The following is a 22,907-nucleotide window of genomic DNA, read 5'->3' as shown; positions in this document are numbered from 1 at the left end:
ATAAGGATTGACGGTACTTACGTATTATCGCAACCAGATTTTCGTGGTTGTGAAATTCACATAGCTCAAGTTATACAAGGGCATGAAAAAAGATTTTTATGCTTCCCTCATTGTGGTATACATCTGAGCATGCATGTTCACTGCAGGAACTTCCCAAAGTCCTATCAAATATTACTTAATACAGCCTGTAATGTCTTAGCAGTACTGAATGCTTTTTCACTTTAACATTTGTACTTTTTACAGTTCCAGACAGAATAATTCTGTTATTTCTTCTCCAAACTGGCCAACGATAATACATAATTCTAATGATAGACTGCAATGTTTGTAAGAAAATGCATAATTGTGCAATTTACGATGCTATGGTTTTTAAGTGAGAGAATATAAGTTTAGAATAGTATGCATTTTATGATTTAGTTCAGAGACATCACCATTTTAGTTTAATAAATAGATGTCAAATGAGGGCTACTGTTTCTAGAACCTGGAGCAATCTGTACTTACACATTCCATTTGTCATGACAAATCAAGCGTGCATCTGTAATGCATGGAAATCAGGAAGATGATTTTTTTAATTGTTTGTCTTCCGGAAGCTAATCCAAACTTTCTTGTCAGCAATAAGGACTTTGAGTGGCACCTTACAGTGTTTAATGCTCTCGTTTCACTTGAACTATGCAAATTTTGCAACTGCGAAAATCTGGTTGCGATAATGCATAAGTTGACAATGATTATTCTTCTAGAATACTAGAACAAAGGAACAAAGACTGGCCAATAATAAAACTGTTGAAACAAAACAACATTAAAGCACAAATGGCCTTTCTAGCCAAGATAAAAATACTTTTTGCCAATGATATGAGAACCTTTAATGACTTAGAAGAAGCTGCTATATTCATCAAAAACAACATAGTGTCTATCCCAGAAGAAATGGAATGGATGGCACCTACTCTTAAAAGAATAAAAGAAACAAATCCTTGAACTGATGCTAGAAAGAAGAAACAAAAAACTGATTCCAGGATAGCTGTCCCAAAAAATAACTCTTACAACTACATCTCTCAAAGTATCAACTGATAGGGTACATCACTTGTCATCAGTTTTTATTTTAAAAAAGGAGGGTTTCTTAACCAGCTGAGAAACAGTAATGATTTATTCAGTATGTTCAAAGAGTCCAGTAATTCTTCACAAACAAAGGTAGGTCAAGATGGGTTACTATTTACATTATATATAAGCCAAACAAAGCAACACATAATACAAACATAGAGGTTTATATTCCCCTACTTGAACTCTGTGAATACTTATCTTGTTCATTTTTCATTGTTTTTACTTATAATAATGTAAGTAATTAATGAACTAATTCAACAAGGTACCATTCATCAGAGCTCAGACTCAAATGTAACAAATTAACATCATATATAATAGCAGTAACAGTGGAGTGTTTTGAAAAAAAATACTGTCATGGAGACTAATGCCTTCTTCAGTTAAAGTATGATTTAGAAATGTCATGTATATCCTGGTTAAATAATAATAGCAAGGTCTTAGTACAAATGTCATCATTATTCTGTCTAAATATAGTTAATATCAATTGTGGCAGGTATCACAGCTACGAGTGATGTTTGATCAATCCTGATATGATGTACGTGGATGCAACTGTGTCTGGCAGGTAGTACAAATGTCATTATTATTCTGTCTAAACATAGTTAATATCAATTATGTCAGATATCACAGCTACGAGTGCTGTTTGATCAGTTCTTATATGGTGTGCGTGGATGCAGCTGTCTCTGGAAGCTGTTTTATGTTGCCGTTTTCATTTCTGGAAAGCTGTGGGTTGTGGCATGTGATTGAGGTTTACTGATGCTTGTGTATTGGGAAGAGACATTTGGTGTTTTGGCCTGGATCCAGGGGAAGTGGGTGGATGGAACTGTGACCTTGGATATTTTGGCAGAGAATAGTTTGTGTATCTGCTGAGTGAGGGGTGGGAGGGCTGGGGGAGTGTGTTGTCTCTTGTTGTGGTGGCTTGTTGGGAGTTTTTTTTTTTTTTTTATCTGTTTGCACTCCGTTCTTTTCGCCCTTAGGGGGGATGGTGTTTGGGCTTGAAGTTGCAGTGAAATGAAGCATTATTGGAAATCAAAATTAAAGAACTAAGAATTTATCCAAAGCCATTTATCAACAGCCCTTGGGGAAAAGTCTTATCATTGATTGACACTATACAATAACTGATCAGACACTCTGATAATGGATTGGACATGCTTATAAAGTAACTGTATACATTAAGATCTGTTATAGTGTCAGGCTAATGTAAATAGTGTACATAGTTATTTAAGATATTATGTATAAATATTATGGAATTCATTCAAATGTATTTGAAAAATAAAAAAAAAATTTTTGAGAGATATTTGTACAGAACGTCTGAGAGCAATTCCACATAGGCTGCTGTGTTCTCTGGGTATAGTGGGGCATTGCATTTTGACAAACCAACCCCTAATAGAAGGTCATTTGCTTTGGAGTAGTCCCTAACTGTTGTTGGTTTCAATTGGATTATATAGCTGATTTTGATTTTGAAATAGATAGCTCTATGGCTGGACCAGGGAAGATGAGACATTGGAGGGATACGGATTCTCACATATTTGTAAGCACGAGGTCCAGTATGCTGGAGCTTCTAGCAGGTGTATTAACTACTTGGGCAAGAATGTTTGTATTTATGAAGTCTATGAATCTTTGTGCCTGTAGAGTTGAGAATATGTAGGATTCCCAGTCTACAGAGGGGTAATTAAAGTTTTCCATGAGTAGGGTGTTAGGTTGGATGGTAAGTATCTCCACTAGGTCCAAGTATGCACTGTAAGCTTCTTGGGACATGGAGGGTGACCTATAGCTGGCTAGGATATGATACAGGATTTTGTCTGTGGTGATTTGCACATGGAGGAACTCCAGCACATCATCCTGTTTGACCACCCTAGAGGTGTGCTTGTTATTGATGTATATTGAGACACCTCCACCTTTAACCCTTTTCTGTGCAGCTACTAGTCTAAAAGGGTGGAAGGCGCTGAAACCTTGCACTGCCAGGGTACTCTGTGATGCTTTAAACTATGCCTCAGTAATGGAACAGATGTTTATATCCTCGAATGTGAGGAGGGCTTGGAGGAAGTGTAGTTTTTTTTTTTTTAGGCTCTTGGCATTGAGCAGTAACACCTTGAGGTTCAGTTGAGCAGATTTTGTTATGTTGGTAGGTTTGTCAATTTGGAATTGCAAACAAAAGGCACTATGGGGTGTATAAAGTTTTGTCTAATATTTGGAAGCCTAGAGGGGAAAGTCGAAGACCATCCTTGGCAAAACAATGTGGCCTGTTAACCATGTCCTCACAAGTTGACAAATATGGGATCATCTTAGAAGAATGACATTAGAAAGACAACCAGTTGTTGAAATTAATCACTTTCTCATATTCTGACATCATCCTCGGTGATGGTAATATGCCGCTCAGTGCACTGTGACATCATCCTCAGTGATACATTGTATCATTGTATCATCCTCAGTGATACATTGTATCATTGTATCATTGTATCCTTGCATCATCCTCGGTGATGGTAATATGCTGCTGGTATCATCCTCAGTGATACATTGTATCATTGTATCATTGTATCATTGTATCATCCTTAATGATGGTAATATGCTGCTCAATGCACTGTGACATCATCCTCAGTGATACATTGTATCATTGTATCATCCTAGGTGATGGTAATATGCTACTCAGTGCCAGGGTTATACCAGCCTGAGACACATAGTCTGAAAGCTCCATAATGTCTGCCTTCATATATTCCAGGGAGATACATCTCAGGTCATTTTCACCTACATGGACTATGATGGATTCATACTGGTACCTGTGGTGTAATGACTTGAGTATGTGAGTGATTTGACAGATCCTAGCTCCTGATTATTTATTTATTTATTTTTTGACATTTAATTACTGGGAAAGTCTGACTAAGTAGAAGTCCATTTTCAGTGGAGGACTGGGGAGAAAAGCTCCAAATTATTACAAAACATTTTAAGAACAATAATTTTACAATGTTGAAAATAAAATAAAAGCATCTGCAGTTTACTTAATTATAACAAATTAGACATAATATAAAAACATTCGTTAAGAATCTTTACAACGTATATGGCAATCAGTTAATATTTAGAGAAATTTTAGACAGTTTGTAGAGAAATTAAAGGTAAGTTAGTCTAATACAAATAGGAACTGTAATATGAAGTAAGGGAAAAACAGGCTTATGGTATATTTAGAAAAAAAGTCAGGGAGGAGATTTAGGTAGCAGTAAGAAAGTAAGTGACAAAGAAATAGTAAGGCGGTATAATTTATTTATTTATTTATTTTACATTTGTTGACCGGGCTAGTCCAGCTGGATTCATGTCCATTTTCAGTGGAGGCCCGAGGAGAAAAGCTCCAAGGATTCAAGCAAGATAATAAACATAAACAATGAACAATAAACACTTTTTACAAAGGCAATAAGCAAGAATGCAGTGATTTTAGTACAGGTAATACAAATCTAAAAAGAAGACAAGTAAAACACCTAAGTAAAAGGAAGGCATTAGCTGCTTTCAGTACAAAATTAGGTGTTACGAAGTTCAATATGTAATACATACTTGTTAAACCAAAAAAAATATATATATGTTTTTTTTTTTTGTTTTTTTGGGTTTTTTTTTTATGAGAACACTAGTAACTATAGAGGCATTATGTTAGTTGTAGTCAGATAGAATATTGTAGTGATGAATAAAGAATTATGATAGGAGATAGATGGAAGTAGTTAGTCAGGATTGGTACAAGAGCATAGCCAGAACTTGTTCAGATGTATTAGGAGTTGTTTCTTGAAGAGTGGAAGAGTGGCTAGAGAGGATATGTGTAAGGAATTATGATAGGGGATAGATGGAAGTAGTTAGTCAGGATTGGTACAAGAGCATAGCCAGAATTTGTTCAGATGTATTAGGAGTTGTTTCTTGAAGAGTGGAAGAGTGGTTAGAGAGGATATGTGTGAGGGAAGATTATTCCATGTTTTACCAACTGAGTTGGAGAATAGGTGGTTCCCTGCAGAGTTAGTAGTTCTAGTAGTGTTAACTTGTAACTTCTCTGAAGAACGTAGTTGTGTCAGGTTATTATAGGGAGTCAGGAGGCTGCTGAGAGCAGGTGTTTTTGATGGTTGATATAGGATTTTGTGTGCTATTAGGAGTTGTTGATAGATAAGCTTATTAGGAAGTTCTAGCCAGTGTAAATGTTTTAAATTTAGACAGTGGTGAGTTCTAGATTGAGATGCTGTAGCAAATCGAGCAATATTATGGTAAGATGTAGTCAGTTTCCTGAGGTTGCTTTTCGAGAGATTAGTATAAATAGAAGAAGCATACAAAAGGGTGGAGATAAGATGTGTTTGGGCTAGGGTGGACCGTGCTTCAGGTGTGAGGAAGGGCTTGATTCTGTACAGTGAATCAATCTTTTTATTAACCGCTTTTATTGTGTTATTGATGTGATAATCATAGTTAAGATTATTATCAATAGTAACACCAAGCAGTTTTGTTGTAGGGTCTGGTGAAATGTGGGAATTATCACTTGTAGTAATAGTGAAGTTTAGTTGAGTAGATTTGTGGGTAGGTGAAAAGAGTAATAGTTTGTTTTTTTTTGGGTTCAGAAGAAGACATCTATTCGAGAACCACTGTTCAATGGTTGAGAAGGTTGTTTGTGTGAGTGCCTGGAGTTCTGTTTGAGAGGAAGCTGTACAAATTATGGTAGAATCATCAGCATATTGTATACAGGTAGCATTTTGAATAGATGATTGGAGATCATTAATAAAGATAGAAAATAAAAGTGGACCTAGTATAGATCCTTGAGGTACTCCTAAGGAGATAGGACGTAGAGCAGATAGTGAGTTTTTCCAGAGTACTGCTTGTTGGCGGTTTTCAAGATAGGATGAAAACCAGGTTAAGGAAGAGGAATCCAAGGCAAGGGATTTAAGTATGTGTAAGAGAAGTGTATGGTTTACCATATCAAAGGCTTTTGATAGGTCTAGGAAAAGAGAAGAGGTTAGTTTGTTGTTGTTACGGTTACAGTTGATGGTGTTGGTAAAAGAAAGTAAAGCAGTGGTGGTACTATGTGAAGGTCTAAATCCATGTTGAGTGTTAGCTAGTAGATTGTTATGGAGGAGATGGTTAAGTAGTTGTTTGTGTATGCATTTTTCCATGATTTTAGCTAGAGGAGATAATAGTGCTATGGGGCGGAAGTTAGAGAGGTCAGTAGATTTACCTCCTTTGTATAAGGGTATGATGTGTGATATCTTCCAGATAGCAGGGAAAGTACATTCTTTTATGGATCTGTTTATTAGAATAGAGACAGGGTAGGCTATAGCTTTAGCTGCTATTTGCAGGAATTCAGCAGGAAGCTTATCAGCTGAAAGGGTAGTGGGTTTAAGTTTTTGTAAAAGAGATTGTATATAGGAGGTAGATATAGGTTGTAGTTGAAGGGGAGGCAGAGAGTCATTGAAGTTACTTAAAAGGAGTTGAGAAGTGTCAGGTGATAGGTGGTTAGCTAGACTTTGTATGGAGGTAGTGAAGAAAGTATTGAAGTTGTTAACTATTAAGGTGGGATCATCAGGGTCAGAATCCCGAGGGTTAGGAGTAACTATCTTGCCTGGGGTAAGTAAATTGTTAATACTAGACCAGAACTTTTTTGGTTAATTTCTGGTGGATTGCTGAAGTTCAAAGTAATAATTTTTTTTATCTGAAAGGATGGCTTTTTTGGTAATGTTCCTGAGTTCTCTAAAGGTTTGATGATGTGTTGGGTTTTTAGAGGAACGCCATTTCTTCCAAGATTTATTTCTGAGGAAGATTTTATGCTTAGTAGTGGAGGAAAGCCAGGGTGCTGTTTGAGTTTTTATTCTAATGGTGCGACTTGGGGCATGTTGATTTAGGATTGAAAGGAATGTTGAATTGAAGTGTTCAACAGCCTTGTTAAGTGTGAGATGTTTTAGAGAGGTCCAATTGTATTGTGAAAGTTCTGTTTGAAACTGTTCGGGATTAAATTGTTTTTTGGAGTGCAGTGTTCTAAAAGTGGTAGGTAAGGTTAGGTTAGTTTTAGCTCTAATGACGTAGGTGAGGGAGTGATCACTAAGGTCATCAGGAAGGATGCCAGTTTGGTAAGTTTGCAGTGGGGAGTTGGTAAGGATCCAGTCTAAGGTAGTTTCTTTTTTGCTTTTTTTATTGATTCTGGTGGGAGTATTAATGAGTTGTTTGAAACCATAAAGGTTTATAAGGGAAGAAGGGTTATTATTGTTACAGGATTTCCAATCTATATTAAAGTCCCCAAGGAATAGTGTTTCTTGAGGGAGTCTAATAGAAAGCTGGTCAAGAATATGTTCTAAGGTGGAGATGTTATTTCCAGGGGGGAGATATGCGCAAATAATGTTTATTGCTTTAGAATTGTTGATTTGTAGTTTGGAGCAAATTACTTCGGCATTGTTGTTTTGGGAAAGGGTAAGGTCAATAGGAGTAAGATTTAGGTTTGTTTTGTATAGAATTGCTACTCCCCCTCCCTTTCTGGTGGAGCGATCCAGTCTAACAATGTTATAACCAGGTGGGGTAATTTCAATGTCTTTAATTGAAGGCTTTAGCCAAGTTTCAGATAAGCATAAAATATCAAATTTGTGCGTTTCCAGCAAGGCATGGAGTTGACTAATTTTATTACACACACTACGTATATTTAGATGGGCAATGGATAGTAGGTTAGAGTGTTTAGAGGATGAGAGAGAGAGAAGGGTTTGGTTTGGTTTTGATGTGTGTTGTTTGTATTATCATGTGGGCCTGGGTTGGGGTGTATGTCCCCATCTTGTGGTAGATGGAGAAATGTATAATGTTTTTCTTGGCTAAGTTTATGGAAAGTGTCAAATGTTTTCTTTATTTTAGATTTTAGTAGTTTGCAGTGTAGTATCCTGTGGTATTTGGCAAGAAGGTAGATGGATTGTGAGGAAGTGTGAAAGAAGGTTGGGGGTAAGGATGTTGCAGGTGTACAGGTGTGTTTTGAGGGAACTGAGAGAGGAACAGTCAGGGAATGTTCATAGGAGGTTAGGAAGTAAGTAGTAATAAGAGAGGAAAGTAATAAAAAGGAGATAGGTAGTTTCAGTTGTAAGGAACTTGTTCACATTTAGAGGTAGGGTTTATCCTGGTTTTGAGCAAGAAGAGAGCCAGATTTTATCTAGGAAGTCTTTCAGAGTGGTTTTGGAAGATGGGAGGGAGGGTATAGACCTGATGGATACAGGTAAGGAGTTCCAGGCCTTAGCAACCTTGTACAAGTACAGACAATGCCCTGCAGATTTGCTAAGCTTGTAGACAGACTGGGTTTTTTGGTCACTGGATCGCAATAACTGACTGGGAACATAGATGTGTAGAATGTTTTTAGTGCTGGACAGGCAGATGGATGCCGGATAATTTTAAAGGTGGTAAGAAGTTGTGTATACCTTAGTTGATGTATCAGTTCTAACCAATTTAAGGTTTTCAGTGCTATACAGTGGTGGGCTCTGAAAGGGATATGTGCTGCTTATTTAGCAACTTTGTGATACCAATGTTCAAGTTTTTTGTAAAGTCTGGAGGTTAAATAAGCAACTAATGGTTATTTGCTGCTTGTTGAGCCTGTTTAATTGGACATCAGTATATCTTACAAGGGAGTCCCTAGAACAAGAGTCATGGAAAGTGTGTTTGCTTGCCTCAGGGGCTTAGTGTTTGAAGATCCACTGACAGTGACAGGACGTGATGTTAGGTGGTGTTTCTATCTGAGTGCTTTTGGGTTAGCTGAGGCATAGCTTTGATAACACGTGATATAAGTGATCTTAGTTGTTCAGGAAGATTGCTTTAAGTGCATCATCATACTAGTCTATGTGTGTGTTGTGTACATACCTGTCAACTGCCCACTTTTTCACAGAATATTCATTTTTACCTCATATTTTGAGTTTGTTACTCATAAAATTTGTGGTTTTCTGGATATTTGCGGCAAATCAGTGAGGACTGAATTCACTAAATAATGACAGCAGTTTGAGTTTCAGACTTCATACCTTTCAGAAAAAGCACATGACAACACAAGACCTGTTATTCTAGCAACTTTCTAAGCTTCCGAGAGTAATATTTAAAATATGTCCCTTTTCTGGGGGCTCTGTCCCCCCATTATTTTTGTCTTTGTCCAGAATTTTTGTGCTAAGAGGTTGAGAGCTATGGCTGTGTACTATGTAAGGTGGGTCCGGTATGTGTGGTTTCAACAACCTGATATACACTTGTATGTAAGACTTTAGTCTCCAGTGTCATATATAAATACACCTTTCATATACTGTGTTTGCTTTTTTAAGGTTTAAGTGATTGTCAGTAAACATGAGGCAATTGCTACATTGTCTCAAGATGCCCATACCTACCAAGCTGGCTACAGAGAACTTAGGAAATTGCATATCTATATTGCCCGGTCGCTTCATTTGTGAGCTACAAGGATGTGGTGTATTAGGGTTAGAAGGTTATTAATGGTGCTTTGCTGGTGTAGACTAAGGTTGTTTTATTGGAGCAGATTATGCTAAACAATGCTAAATTCTACTAACTTTTTTTGTTTACACAATACTAAATTCTACTATATCTGAAGGTAGTGCCACTTGACTGCCAGCAACCTGCTCTAAGCTTGTTGACACACAAGGTATTTGCGCTATATTGCTGCTTTAGAGGGTACAGTTTTATGAACTGCTCTACAGGGAAAATTTGCTTTCCAGGTGTTTGAAGCTATGCAGGATACCACTAACCCATGCAAATGCCCAAAATTAATAGCAACACAGAAAAAAACAGAAACTAACTAATGAGTCCTCTGGTCAATGAAATGACTACACTATGAGTCCTTTTGTTTATTTCCCAACTCAGAAAGACTATGCCATCACCTTCTACCACAAGATGAATAAACTCAGTATCCCTAATGTAAAAACACAGTATAAGAGACCCACAAGTGCAATGCTACCACAACCCACTTAAACAACTAGCCGGAAATCCCTTGCTGAAGTCAATTTGAAGACAGTCTTATAGTAGTAACAGTGAGAGAAACAGCAATTTTTTTAATTAAAAAAATCAGAGAAATGCACACATAAAAGCAGGAAACAGAAGCGATCACTTAAAATAAGTGCGATTCAGCAATCAAACGTACTTAACTTTACCTGATTGGCACTGGATACAGTAAAACTGCTCTGGAATACAGGTTAGGATTCCAAGCTTTGCTGAGCTCTAGGAAAATGAACAGGTGACAATATGTAGTAACGGAGGTTTACTCAAGAGCAATACTGGTTTGCTGGGTGGGTACTCAGTATCAAAGGCCCATGGAAAACAGTGGATGGGAAGAGCACATAAATATCTTATACAACACTCAACAGCAAAGGAAGAGAGGAGGGAGGGACACTCAACAGCAAAAAAAGAGAGGAGGAAGGGACACTCAACAGCAAAGAAAGAAGAGGAAGGGACACTCAACAGCAAAGAAAGAGAGGAGGAAGGGACACTCAACAGCAAAGAAAGAGAGGAGGAAGGGACACTCAACAGCAAAGAAAGAGAGGAGGAAGGGACACTCAACAGCAAAGAAAGAGAGGAGGAATGGACACTCAACAGCAAAGAAAGAGAGGAGGAAGGGACATTCAACAGCAAAGAAAGAGAGGAGGAAGGGACATTCAACAGCAAAGAAAGAGAGGAGGGAGGGACACTCAACAGCAAAGAAAGAGAGGGGGAAGGAACACTCAACAGCAAAGAAAGAGAGGAGGGAGGGACACAACAGCAAAGAAAGAGAGGAGGAAGGGACACTCAACAGCAAAGAAAGAGGAGGAAGGGACATTCAACAGCAAAGAAAGAGGAGGAAGGGACACTAAACAGCAAAGAAAGAGAGGAGGGAGGGACACTCAACAGCAAAGAAAGAGAGGAGGAAGGGACACGCAACAGCAAAGAAAGAGAGGAGCAAGGGACACAACAGCAAAGAAAGAGAGGAAGAAGGGACACTCAACAGCAAAGAAAGAGGAGGAAGGGACACTAAACAGCAAAGAAAGAGAGGAGAAAGGGACACTCAACAGCAAAGAAAGAGGGGAGGAAGGGACACTCAACAGCAAAGAAAGAGAGGAGGAAGGGACACTGGGAGGAAGGGACACTCAACATCCAAGAAAGAGAGGAGGAAGGGACATTCAACAGCAAAGAAAGAGAGGAGGAAGGGGCATTCAACAGCAAAGAAAGAGAGGAGGAAGGGGCATTCAACAGCAAAGAAAGAGAGGAGGAAGAGACACTCAACAGCTAAGAAAGAGATGAGGAAGGGACACAACAGCAGAGAAAGAGAGGAGGAAGGGACACTCAACAGCAAAGAAAGAGAGGAGGAAGGACACTCAAGAGCAAAGAAAGAGAGGAGGAAGGGACACTCAACAGCAAAGAAAGAGAGGAGGAAGGACACAACAGCAAAGAAAGAGAGGAGGAAGGGACACTCAACAGCAAAGAAAGAGAGGAGGAAGGGACACTCAACAGCAAAGAAAGAGAGGAGGAAGGGGCATTCAACAGCAAAGAAAGAGAGGAGGAAGGGGCATTCAACAGCAAAGAAAGAGAGGAGGAAGGGACACTCAACAGCAAAGAAAGAGAGGCGGAAGGGACACTCAACAGCAAAGAAAGAGAGGAGGAAGGGGCATTCAACAGCAAAGAAAGAGAGGAGGAAGGGGCACATCTGCAGAGAAAGAGAGGAGGAAGGGACACTCAACAGCAAAGAAAGAGAGGAGGAAGGGACATTCAACAGCAAAGAAAGAGAGGAGGAAGGGACACTCAACAGCAAAGAAAGAGAGGAGGAAGGACACTCAACAGCAAAGAAAAAGAGGAGGAAGGACACTCAACAGCAAAGAAAGAGGAGGAAGGGACACTCAACAGCAAAGAAAGAGGAGGAAGGGACATTCAACAGCAAAGAAAGAGAGGAGGAAGGGACACTCAACAGCAAAGAAAGAGAGGAGGAAGGGACACTCAGCAGCAAAGAAAGAGGGGAGGAAGTGACATTTAACAGCAAAGAAAGAGAGGAGGAAGGGACACTCAACAGCAAAGAAAGAGAGGAAAAAGGGACACTCAACAGCAAAGAAAGAGAAGAGGAAGGGACATTCAACAGCAAATAAAGAGAGGAGGAAGGGACACTCAACAGCAAAGAAAGAGAGGAGGAAGGGACACTCAGCAAATAAGTAGAGGAGGAAGGGACACTCAACAGCAAAGAAAGAGAGGAGGAAGGGACACTCAACCGCAAAGAAAGAGAGGAGGAAGGGACACTCAACAGCAAAGAAAGAGGAGGAAGGGACACAAAACAGCAAAGAAAAAGAGTAGGAAGGGACACGCAACAGCAAAGAAATAGAGGAGGAAGGGACACTCAACAGCAAAGAAAGAGAGGAGGAAGGGACACTCAACAGCAAAGAAAGAGGAGGAGGGAGGGACACAACAGCAAAGAAAGAGAGGAGGAAGGGACACTCAACAAATAAAGAAAGGAGGAAGGGACACTCAACAGCAAAGAAAGAGAGGAGGAAGGGACACTCAGCAAATAAAGAGAGGAGGAAGGGACACTCAACAGCAAAGAAAGAGAGGAGGAAGGGACACTCAACAGCAAAGAAAGAGGGGAGGAAGGGACACTCAACAGCAAAGAAAGAGGGGAGGAAGGGACACTCAACAGCAAAGAAAGAGAGGAGGAAGGGGCATTCAACAGCAAAGAAAGAGAGGAGGAAGGGGCATTCAACAGCAAAGAAAGAGAGGAGGAAGGGACACTCAACAGCAAAGAAAGAGAGGAGGAAGGGACATTCAACAGCAAAGAAAGAGAGGAGGAAGGACAGAACAGCAAAGAAAGAGAGGATGAAGGGACACTCAACAGCAAAGAAAGAGGAGGAAGGGACATTCAACAGCAAAAAAAGAGAGGAGGAAGGGACACTCAACAGCAAAGAAAGAGAGGAGGAAGGGGCACTCAACAGCAAAGAAAGAGAGGAGGAAGGGACACTCAACAGCAAAGAAAGAGAGGAGGAAGGGACACTCAACAGCAAAGAAAGAGAGGAGGAAGGACACTAACAGCAAAGAAAGAGAGGAGGAAGGACACTCAACAGCAAAGAAAGAGGAGGAAGGACATTCAACAGCAAATAAAGAGAGGAGGAAGGACACTCAACAGCATAGAAAGAGAGGAGGAAGGGACATTCAACAGCAAATAAAGAGAGGAGGAAGGGACACTCAACAGCAAAGAAAGAGAGGAGGAAGGACACTCAACAGCAAAGAAAGAGAGGAGGAAGGGACACTCAACAGCAAAGAAAGAGAGGAGGAAAGGACACTAAACAGCAAAGAAAGAGAGGAGGAAGGGACACTAAACAGCAAAGAAAGAGGAGGAAGGGACATTCAACAGCAAAAAAAGAGAGGAGGAAGGGACACTCAACATCAGAGAAAGAGAGGAGGAAGGGGCACTCAACAGCAAAGAAAGAGAGGAGGAAGGGGCACTAAACAGCAACATAAGAGGAGGAAGGGGCACTCAACAGCAAAGAAAGAGAGGAGGAAGGGACACTGAACAGCAAAGAAAGAGAGGAGGAAGGGACACTCAACAGCAAAGAAAGAGAGGAGGAAGGGACACTCAACAGCAAAGAAAGAGAGGAGGAAGGAACACTCAACAGCAAAGAAAGAGGAGGAAGGGACACTCAACAGCAAAGAAAGAGAGGAGGAAGGACACAGCAAAAAAAAGAGGAGGAAGGACACTCAACAGCAAAGAAAGAGGAGGAAGGACACTCAACAGCAAAGAAGAGAGGAGGAAGGACACTCAACAGCAAAGAAAGAGAGGAGGAAGGGACACTCAACAGCAAAGAAAGAGAGGAGGAAGGGGCACTAAACAGCAAAGAAAGAGAGGAGGAGGGGACACTCAACAGCAAAGAAAGAGGAGGAAGGGACATTCAACAGCAAAGAAAGAGAGGAGGAAGGGACACTCAACAGCAAAGAAAGAGAGGAGGAAGGGACATTCAACAGCAAAGAAAGAGAGGAGGAAGGGGCACTCAACAGCAAAGAAAGATAGGAGGAAGGGACACTCAACAGCAAAAAAAGAGAGGAGGAAGGGATACTGAACAGCAAAGAAATAGGAGGAAGGGGCACTCAACAGCAAATAAAGATAGGAGGAGGGGACACTCAACAGCAAAGAAAGAGAGGAGGAAGGGACATTCAACAGCAAAGAAAGAGAGGAGGAAGGGACACTCAGCAAATAAAGAGAGGAGGAAGGGACACTCAACAGCAAAGAAAGAGAGGAGGAAGGGACACTCAACAGCAAAGAAAGAGAGGAGGAAGGGACACCCAACAGCAAAGAAAGAGAGGAGGAAGGGACACTCAACAGCAAAGAAAGAGAGGAGGAAGGGACACTCAACAGCAAAGAAAGAGAGGAGGAAGGGACACTCAACAGCAAAGAAAGAGAGGAGGAAGGGACACTCAACAGCAAAGAAAGAGAGGAGGAAGGGACACTCAACAGCAAAGAAAGAGAGGAGGAAGGGACACTCAACAGCAAAGAAAGAGAGGAGGAAGGGACACTCAACAGCAAAGAAAGAGGAGGAAGGGACATTCAACAGCAAAGAAAGAGAGGATGGGACACTCAACAGCAAAGAAAGAGAGGAGGAAGCGACACTCAACAGCAAAAAAAGAGAGGAAGAAGGGACACTCAACAGCAAAGAAAGAGAGGAGGAAGGACACTCAACAGCAAAGAAAGAGAGGAGGAAAGGACATTCAACAGCAAAGAAAGAGAGGAGGAAGGGACACTCAACAGCAAAGAAAGAGAGGAGGAAGGGACACTCAACAGCAAAGAAAGAGAGGAGGAAGGGGCACTAAACAGCAAAGAAAGAGAGGAGGAAGGGGCACTCAACAGCAAAGAAAGAGAGGAGGAAGGGGCACTAAACAGCAAAGAAAGAGGAGGAAGGGACACTCAACAGCAAAGAAAGAGAGGAGGAAGGGACACTCAACAGCAAAGAAAGAGAGGAGGAAGGGACACTCAACAGCAAAGAAAGAGAGGAGGAAGGGACACTCAACAGCAAAGAAAGAGAGGAGGAAGGGGCACTAAACAGCAAAGAAAGAGGAGGAAGGGGCACTCAACAGCAAAAAAAGAGAGGAGGAAGGGACACTCAACAGCAAAGAAAGAGAGGAGGAAGGGGCACTAAACAGCAACGTAAGAGGAGGAAGGGGCACTCAACAGCAAAGAAAGAGAGGAGGAAGGGACACTCAACAGCAAAGAAAGAGAGGAGGAAGGGACACTCAACAGCAAAGAAAGAGAGGAGGAAGGACTCAACAGCAAAGAAAGAGAGGAGGAAGGGACACTCAACAGCAAAGAAAGAGAGGAGGAAGGGACATTCAACAGCAAAGAAAGAGAGGAGGAAGGGACATTCAACAGCAAAGAAAGTGAGGAGGAAGGGACACTCAACAGCAAAGAAAGAGAGGAGGAAGGGACACAACAGCAAAGAAAGAGAGGATGGGACACTCAACAGCAAAGAAAGAGAGGAGGAAGCGACACTCAACAGCAAAGAAAGAGAGGAGGAAGGGACACTCAACAGCAAAGAAAGAGAGGAGGAAGGGACACTCAACAGCAAAGAAAGAGAGGAGGAAGGGACACTCAACAGCAAAGAAAGAGAGGAGGAAGGGACACTCAACAGCAAAGAAAGAGAGGAGGAAGGGACACAACAGCAAAGAAAGAGAGGATGGGGACACTCAACAGCAAAGAAAGAGAGGAGGAAGGGACATTCAACAGCAAAGAAAGTGAGGAGGAAGGGACACTCAACAGCAAAGAAAGAGAGGAGGAAGGGACATTCAACAGCAAAGAAAGAGGAGGAAGGGACACTCAACAGCAAAGAAAGAGGAGGAAGGGACATTCAACAGCAAAAAAGAGAGGAGGAAGGGACACAACAGCAAAGAAAGAGAGGATGGGACACTCAACAGCAAAGAAAGAGAGGGGGGAAGGGACTCTCAACAGCAAAGAAAGAGAGGAGGAAGGGACAGAACAGCAAAGAAAGAGAGGAGGAAGGGACACTCAACAGCAAAGAAAGAGAGGAGGAAGGACATTCAACAGCAAAGAAAGAGAGGAGGAAGGGACACTCAACAGCAAAAAAAGAGAGGAAGAAGGGACACTCAACAGCATAGAAAGAGAGGAGGAATGGGCATTCAACAGCAAAGAAAGAGAGGAGGAAGGGACACTCAACAGCAAAGAAAGAGAGGAGGAAGGGGCACTCAACAGCAAAAGAAAGAGAGGAGGAAGGGACACTCAACAGCAAAGAAAGAGAGGAGGAAGGGACACTCAACAGCAAAGAAAGAGGAGGAAGGGACATTCAACAGCAAAGAAAGAGAGGAGGAAGGGACACTCAACAGCAAAGAAAGAGAGGAGGAAGGGACACTCAACAGCAAAGAAAGAGAGGAGGAAGGGACACTCAACAGCAAAGAAAGAGGAGGAAGGGACATTCAACAGCAAATAAAGAGAGGAGGAAGGGACACAACAGCAAAGAAAGAGAGGAGGAAGGGACACTCAACAGCAAAGAAAGAGAGGAGGAAGGGACATTCAACAGCAAAGAAAGAGAGGAGGAAGGGACACTCAACAGCAAAGAAAGAGAGGAGGAAGGGACACTCAACAGCAAAGAAAGAGAGGAGGAAGGGACACTCAACAGCAAAGAAAGAGAGGAGGAAGGGACACTCAACAGCAAAGAAAGAGAGGAGGAAGGGACACTCAACAGCAAAGAAAGAGAGGAGGAGGAAGGGACATTCAACAGCAAAGAAAGAGAGGCGGAAAGGACTCTCAACAGCAAAGAAAGAGAGGAGGAAGGGACATTCAACAGCAAATAAAGAGAGGAGGAAGGACACTCAACAGCAAAGAAAGAGAGGAGGAAGGACACTCAGCAAAGAAAGAGAGGAGGAAGGGACACTCAACAGCAAAGAAAGAGAGGAGGAAGGGACACTCAACAGCAAAGAAAGAGAGGAGGAAGGGACACTCAACAGCAAAGAAAGAGAGGAGGAAGGACACTCAACAGCAAAGAAAGAGAGGAGGAAGGGACACTCAACAGCAAAGAAAGAGAGGAGGAAGGGGCATTCAACAGCAAAGAAAGAGAGGAGGAAGGGACACTCAACAGCAAAGAAAGAGGAGGAAGGGACACTCAACAGCAAAGAAAGAGGAGGAAGGGACACTCAACAGCAAAGAAAGAGAGGAGGAAGGGGCACTAAACAGCAAAGAAAGAGAGGAGGAAGGGACACTCAACAGCAAAGAAAGAGAGGAGGAAGGGACATTCAACAGCAAAGAAAGAGTGGAGGAAGGGACACTCAACAGCAAAGAAAGAGAGGAGGAAGGGACACAGCAAAGAAAGAGGAGGAAGGGACATTCAACAGCAAAGAAAGAGAGGAGGAAGGGATACTCAACAGCAAATAAAGATAGGAGGAAGGGACACTCAACAGCAAAGAAAGAGAGGAGGAAGGGACACTCAACAGCAAAGAAAGAGGAGGAAGGGACATTCAACAGCAAAGAAAGAGAGGAGGAAGGGACACTCAACAGCAAAGAAAGAGGAGGAAGGGGCACTCAACAGCAAAGAAAGAGAGGAGGAAGGGACACTCAACAGCAAAGAAAGAGAGGAGGAAGGGACATTCAACAGCAAAGAAAGAGAGGATGAAGGGGCACTAAACAGCAAAGAAAGAGAGGAGGAAGGGACATTCAACAGCAAAGAAAGAGAGGAGGAAAGGACACTCAACAGCAAAGAAAGAGAGGAGGAAGGGACACTCAACAGCAAAGAAAGAGAGGAGGAAGGGACACTCAACAGCAAAGAAAGAGAGGAGGAGGAAGGGACATTCAACAGCAAAGAAAGAGAGGAGGAAGGGACACTCAACAGCAAAGAAAGAGAGGAGGAAGGGACACTCAACAGCAAAGAAAGAGAGGAGGAAGGGACACTCAACAGCAAAGAAAGAGAGGAGGAAGGGACACTCAACAGCAAAGAAAGAGAGGAGGAAGGGACATTCAACAGCAAAGAAAGAGAGGAGGAAGGGACACTCAGCAAATAAAGAGAGGAGGAAGGGACACTCAACAGCAAAGAAAGAGAGGAGGAAGGGACACTCAACAGCAAAGAAAGAGAGGAGGAAGGACACTCAACAGCAAAGAAAGAGAGGAGGAAGGGACACTCAACAGCAAAGAAAGAGAGGAGGAAGGGACACTCAACAGCAAAGAAAGAGAGGAGGAAGGGACACTCAACAGCAAAGAAAGAGAGGAGGAAGGGACACTCAACAGCAAAGAAAGAGAGGAGGAAGGGACACTCAACAGCAAAAAAGAGAGGAGGAAGGGACACTCAACAGCAAAGAAAGAGAGGAGGAAGGACACTCAACAGCAAAGAAAGAGAGGAGGAAAGGACATTCAACAGCAAAGAAAGAGAGGAGGAAGGGGCACTCAACAGCAAAGAAAGAGAGGAGGAAGGGACACTCAACAGCAAAGAAAGAGAGGAGGAAGGGACACTCAACAGCAAAGAAAGAGAGGAGGAAAGGACATTCAACAGCAAAGAAAGAGAGGAGGAAGGGACACTCAACAGCAAAGAAAGAGGAGGAAGGGACACTCAACAGCAAAGAAAGAGAGGAGGAAGGGACACTCAACAGCAAAGAAAGAGAGGCCGAAGGGACACTCAACAGCAAAGAAACAGAGGAGGAAGGGGCATTCAACAGCAAAGAAAGAGAGGAGGAAGGGACACAACAGCAGAGAAAGAGAGGAGGAAGGGACACTCAACAGCAAAGAAAGAGAGGAGAAAGGGACACTCAACAGCAAAGAAAGAGGGGAGGAAGGGACACTCAACAGCAAAGAAAGAGAGGAGGAAGGGACACTCAACAGCAAAGAAAGAGGGGAGGAAGGGACACAACAGCAAAGAAAGAGAGGAGGAAGGGACATTCAACAGCAAAGAAAGAGAGGAGGAAGGGGCATTCAACAGCAAAGAAAGAGAGGAGGAAGGGGCACTCAACAGCAAAGAAAGAGAGGAGGAAGAGACACTCAACAGCAAAGAAAGAGAGGAGGAAGGGGCATTCAACAGCAAAGAAAGAGAGGAGGAAGGGACACAACAGCAGAGAAAGAGAGGAGGAAGGGACACTCAACAGCAAAGAAAGAGAGGAGGAAGGGACACTCAACAGCAAAGAAAGAGAGGAGGAAGGGACACTCAACAGCAAAGAAAGAGAGGAGGAAGGGGCACTAAACAGCAAAGAAAGAGAGGAGGAAGGGACACTCAGCAAATAAAGAGAGGAGGAAGGGACACAACAGCAAAGTAAGAGAGGAGGAAGGTACACTCAACAGCAAAGAAAGAGGGGAGGAAGGGACATTCAACAGCAAAGAAAGAGGGGAGGAAGGGACACTCAACAGCAAAGAAAGAGAGGAGGAAGGGACATTCAACAGCAAAGAAAGAGAGGAGGAAGGGACACTCAACAGCAAAGAAAGAGAGGAGGAAGGGGCATTCAACAGCAAAGAAAGAGAGGAGGAAGGGACACAACAGCAGAGAAAGAGAGAAGGAAGGGACACTCAACAGCAAAGAAAGAGAGGAGGAAGGGGCACTCAACAGCAAAGAAAGAGAGGAGGAAGGGACAGAACAGCAGAGAAAGAGAGGAGGAAGGGACACTCAACAGCAAAGAAAGAGAGGAGGAAGGGACATTCAACAGCAAAGAAAGAGGGGAGGAAGGGACACTTAATAGCAAAGAAAGAGAGGAGGAAGGGACACTCAACAGCAAAAAAAGAGAGGAGGAAGGGACACTCAACAGCAAAGAAAGAGAGGAGGAAGGGACACTCAACAGCAAAGAAAGAGGGGAGGAAGGGACACTCAACAGCAAAGAAAGAGAGGAGGAAGGGACACTCAACAGCAAAGAAAGAGAGGAGGAAGGGACACTCAACAGCAAAGAAAGAGAGGAGGAAGGGACATTTAACAGCAAAGAAAGAGAGGAGGAAGGGACACTCAACAGCAAAGAAAGAGAGGAGGAAGGGACACTCAACAGCAAAGAAATAGGGGAGGAAGGGACACTCAACAGCAAAGAAAGAGAGGAGGAAGGGACACTCAACAGCAAAGAAAGAGAGGAGGAAGGGACACTCAACAGCAAAGAAAGAAAGGAGGAAGGGACACTCAACAGCAAAGAAAGAGGGGAGGAAGGGACATTTAACAGCAAAGAAAGAGAGGAGGAAGGGACACTCAACAGCAAAGAAAGAGAGGAGGAAGGGGCACTCAACAGCAAAGAAAGAGAGGATGGGGACACTCAACAGCAAAGAAAGAGAGGAGGAAGGGACACTCAACAGCAAAGAAAGAGAGGAGGAAGGGACACTCAACAGCAAAGAAAGAGAGGAGGAAGGGACACTCAACAGCAAAAAAAGAGAGGAAGAAGGGACACTCAACAGCAAAGAAAGAGAGGAGGAAGGGACATTCAACAGCAAATAAAGAGAGGAGGAAGGGACACTCAACAGCAAAGAAAGAGAGGAGGAAGGGACACTCAGCAAATAAAGAGAGGAGGAAGGGACACTCAACAGCAAAGAAAGAGAGGAGGAAGGGACACTCAACAGCAAAGAAAGAGAGGAGGAAGGGACACTCAACAGCAAAGAAAGAGGAGGAAGGGACATTCAACAGCAAAGAAAGAGAGGAGGAAGGGACACTTAACAGCAAAGTAAGAGGAGGAAGGGACACTAAACAGCAAAGAAAGAGAGGAGGAAGGGACACTCAACAGCAAAGAAAGAGTGGAGGAAGGGACACTCAACAGCAAATAAAGAGGAGGAAGGGACACTCAACATCAAAGAAAGAGTGGAGGAAGGGACATTCAACAGCAAAGATAGAGAGGAGGAAGGGACATTTAACAGCAAAGAAAGAGAGGAGGAAGGGACATTCAACAGCAAAGAAAGAGAGAAGGAAGGGACTCTCAACAGCAAAGAAAGAGGGGAGGAAGGGACACTCAACAGCAAAGAAAGAGAGGAGGAAGGTACATTCAACAGCAAAGAAAGAGAGGAGGAAGGGACATTCAACAGCAAAGAAAGAGAGGAGGAAGGGACACTCAACAGCAAAGAAAGAGAGGAGGAAGGGACACTCAACAGCAAAGAAAGAGAGGAGGAAGGGACACTCAACAGCAAAGAAAGAGAGGAGGAAGGGACACCCAACAGCAAAGAAAGAGAGGAGGAAGGGACATTTAACAGCAAAGAAAGAGAGGAGGAAGGGACACTCAGCAAATAAAGAGAGGAGGAGGAAGGGACACTCAACAGCAAAGAAAGAGAGGAGGGAGGGACACTCAACAGCAAAGAAAGAGAGGAGGAAGGGACACTCGACAGCAAAGAAAGAGAGGAGGAAGGGACACTCAACAGCAAAGAAAGACAGGAGGAAGGGACACTCAACAGCAAAGAAAGAGAGGAGGAAAGGACATTCAACAGCAAAGAAAGAGAGGAGGAAGGGACACTCAACAGCAAAGAAAGAGAGGAGGAAGGGGCACTCAACAGCAAAGAAAGAGAGGAGGAAGGGACACTCAACAGCAAAGAAAGAGGGGAGGAAGGAACACTCAACAGCAAAGAAAGAGAGCAGGAAGGGACACTCAACAGCAAAGAAAGAGAGGAGGAAGGGGCATTCAACAGGAAAGAAAGAGAGGAGGAAGGGACACTCAACAGCAAAGAAAGAGAGGAGGAAGGGGCATTCAACATCAAAGAAAGAGAGGAGGAAAGGACATTCAACAGCAAAGAAAGAGAGGAGGGGACACTCAACAGCAAAGAAAGAGAGGAGGAAGGGACACTCAACAGCTAAGAAAGAAAGGAGGAAGGGGCACTCAACAGCAAAGAAAGAGAGGAGGAAGGGGCACTCAACAAATAAAGAGAGGAGGAAGGGAATTTTGGAAATCAGATAATTATAAGAGGGTGGAGAACAGTGACACAGCTTTATGACATATCATCACCATCATCATCATCATCAGCCCCCTTTTTCCCATTTTCTACATGGGGTTGGGGTCTTGTATCAACTCTCTCCATCTCTCTCTCTATTTAATGCCACTTTCCTGCCTTCTTCGACCCTCATGCTTGACTACTGCATGTTTTCTGTCACACAGTCCATTTGACTCTTTGCTGGATGCCCTCGTTTCCTCTTGCCTTCTTCTTGTCTGTCCCAAATCTTCTTCACCAGATTATCTTCCGCTTTTTTGCACATGTGCCAGAACAACCACAATCTGTTCTCTTTGACCTTTTCTGCAATTGGAGCTCTTTTGGCTTCTGTTCTTATATCATGATTTCTTTGTCTTTCCCACAGTATTCATCCTCCCACCCATCTCAGGCACTTCATCTTCATCACCTCTAGCTTCCTCAACTGCTCTGCCTTTACTGCCCAGGTTTCTGTACCATACAGTAGTACAAGTTGCATCACTGTTTTGTACCACCTTGCTTTTTAACTTCTTTGGCATTCTTCTGTCACACAATACAACTGATACTCTGTGCAAGTTAGCTGCAGCCTCTCTGATTCTCATTTTGACTTCCTGATTCAGCCTTTCCTTCTCCTCAACCACCAGTCCCAGATACTTCAAGCTGTATACCTACTCCAATGTTTTCTATCTCAAGTCTCAACTTCTTCTGATTTCCCCCATTGGCTGCCATTTTATCTGTCTTATCTGTGCTCAGTTTCTTCCCATGTGCCTTCAGTTTTGCATTTCATTCTTCTATCTTGCTCAGAGTCTGCCTGTACTGCCACATTATCTCCATACAGCAACTTTGTTGATCTGTCCCCTCTGAACTGTTTGTTACTGTAGTCCATCACCAGTATGAATAGCAGTAGACTCAGAGCTGAACCTTGATGCACACACACACTCCCACTGGGATCCCCTCTATGTGAGCAAACACTTTTTGTACTTGTGTCACTGGGACCTTGCACACAGCCTGCACTAATTCTACCAAT

Source organism: Protopterus annectens, chromosome 3.part1, assembly GCF_019279795.1.
Source record: "Protopterus annectens isolate FY-2018-M chromosome 3.part1, PAN1.0, whole genome shotgun sequence".
Lineage (NCBI taxonomy): Eukaryota > Metazoa > Chordata > Ceratodontiformes > Protopteridae > Protopterus > Protopterus annectens.
Note: the sequence above shows the minus strand (reverse complement) of the source record.